A 2,607-nucleotide genomic window follows, 5' to 3' on the forward strand; every position below is an offset into this window, starting at 1 on the left:
AATGCAATTGATATTTATATTCTGAATTTGTACCCACCAACCTTGTTAAAGTCACATAAGAACAATGTTTTGTTTATAGATACTTTTAGATTTTTCTATTCACATTATCACATAATATGTGAATAATGGCAGTTTACTTCTTTCTTTAAAATCTTTATACCTGTATTCCTTCTTTATACTTTACATATACCTTGTAACATTGGCCATGCCTTGAGTACAATGTCTATAGAAATGGTGTTAGTGGACAGGTCACCACAGGGGAAAGGCATTTGCTATTTCACTGTTAAGTACAGTGTTAGCTGTAGAGTTTTGTAGATACCTTTTACCAGATTAAGGAAGTATTCTACTCTTATTTTACTGAGAGTTTTTTAATCGTAAATGTTATCAAATGCTTTTTCTGTACATATTAAGATAGTGATGTGGTTTTTCTATTTAATTCTGTTATTTTAGTGAATTACATAGTTGGATTTTTTTAATTTTATGCCAATTTTGCATCCAAGAATAAATCTCACTTGGTCAAGATTTGTTCTTCTGTCTATAATTGGTTTCAATTTGGATATTTTTGCATCTGTGTTCATGAAAGGGATTAGTCTGTAATTGTCTTCTCTTCTAATATCCTTGCCATATTTTGCATCAAAGTTGTACCTAGTCTCATTTTTAAAAAAGGCAAAAATCATTCCCTCTTTTTCTATTCTCTAGTAGAGTTTGTGTAACATTAGTATTATCTGTTCCTTAAATGTTTAGAATAAGTCACTAGTAGAACCATATGGCTTGGATTTTTCTTTGTTGGGAGATTTTTTTTTTTAAGATTTTATTTGAATGAGAGAGAGAGCACGTGCATGAGCAGGGGGGAGGGGGAAGAGGGAGAGGGAGAAGCAGACTCCTCACTGAGCAGGGAGCCTGAAGCAGGGCTCCATCCCAGGACCCTGAGATCATGACCTGAGCTGACAGCAGACACCCAACTGACTGAGCCACCCAGGCGCCCCTATTGGGAGATTTTTAAATCTTAGATTCTAACCACTTAACATATATAATACTATTTACTTTTTCTATTGCTTATTCTGTCAGTTTGTGTAAGCAGGGTTTTTCAAGGTATTTGTTTTATTTTATTTGTTGAAATTTATTGGTAGAAAGTTGTTCATAATGTTCTCTTAGCATCTTTTTATTATTTGTAGGATCCATAATGATGTTCTCTTCTTATTTCTGATATTGATTGTGCCTTCTCCTTGTCTCTCCCATTTTTGTTTTTCTTGCTCTGTCTTGCCAAAGATTAATACATTTTATTGGTCTTTTTATTTTAGTGAAGTTCTGCTGGTAATTTCTATGAAAGTATCTTTTTCCTAACAATTTGAGGATATTTTTACTGAATATCGTGTTCTAGGTTTTCAGTTCTTTTCTTTCATCGCTAAGATGTCATTCCATTGAATGACGTCTTCATTGTTTCTGCTTTGAGGTCGGCTGTCAGTCTTGTTTCTTCTTTGAAAGTAGTATGTTTTATCGTCCTCCAGCTGCTTTTTGGAATTTCCCCTTGGCTTTGTTTTTTCAGCAGTTTTACTATGTTATGCCTACATGTGGTTTGTTTACATTTACCCTGATTGGGGATCATAATGCCTCTTGAGCCTGATTGTCTTTTTTCAGTAGGAACATAGAAATTTGTTTTGTTTTCTTTTAAATTATTCTGACTTTAAGGGTGATAATTAATTGAACATTTTTTTTCCATCTGTGAGTTTATGAAAAAATTCAGAATGTATACAATAATTAGAGACACAGAGATTAAAATATTAACTTTATTCCTAGTAAATCTGCAGTTGAAGAAAAAAACTAATCTCAGATTACAAGCAGATTTCTAATATTCCACCTGAAGTCTAGACCTCAGGGCAACTTTCCCAAGGGAGAATTTTCATTTGGAGACAAGGCATCTTTCCTCTGAATTGCTGCCTACCACTTATTGGAACATAACAGTAAAGAAAGAGGGAAATGATCTTGTAATCTAGAAAATAGATCATGTGTGCTTACCTCATGGAAAACTGAATCAGAAACCAATAAACTTACTTTGTGGGCAAATAAGCCAGAGAAAAAGAAGGAGCTAAGTTCCTACTTCCAGTGTCATCGACTAGATAAGCCACTTATTCCCTCAGGTGAAAGGAGAGGTAATAGTTCCTCCCATATTTTCCCTCCTAAGGGATCAAGTGAAAATCCCCCCACCTCCATGGGAACAGACTGCCCGAGATAAACATTTTCCTTAAAGTAAATGATAGGGACACTAGCATTTTTTGGTTTGGGGGGGTTTGTGTTTTTTGTGGCTTTTTTTTTTTCTTTTTAGTCTGATTCCCAATCCAAAAGTTTAATGAATCTTTTAGTACTATGCCTTAGATTATGTAGAAATTCCTAAAGAGGTAAGCACACATGCTTCTTCTAAGATTTGTTTAAAGTTTATTTATTTAAGCAATTTCTACACACAACAAGGGGCTCAAACTCATGACCCCAAGATCAAGAGCTGCATGCTCCACTGACTGAGCCAGCCAGGCACCCCTTCTTCTAAGATATTTTATCCTCACTGAATCTCTGTATATTTTCTTATATATCTAAAATTAAACTTCTGTAGAC

The sequence above is a fragment of the Callorhinus ursinus genome, unplaced genomic scaffold (assembly GCF_003265705.2).
Source record: "Callorhinus ursinus isolate GAN/ISIS: 27379988/994484 unplaced genomic scaffold, GSC_fseal_2.0 scaffold36, whole genome shotgun sequence".
NCBI classification, from domain to species: domain Eukaryota; kingdom Metazoa; phylum Chordata; class Mammalia; order Carnivora; family Otariidae; genus Callorhinus; species Callorhinus ursinus.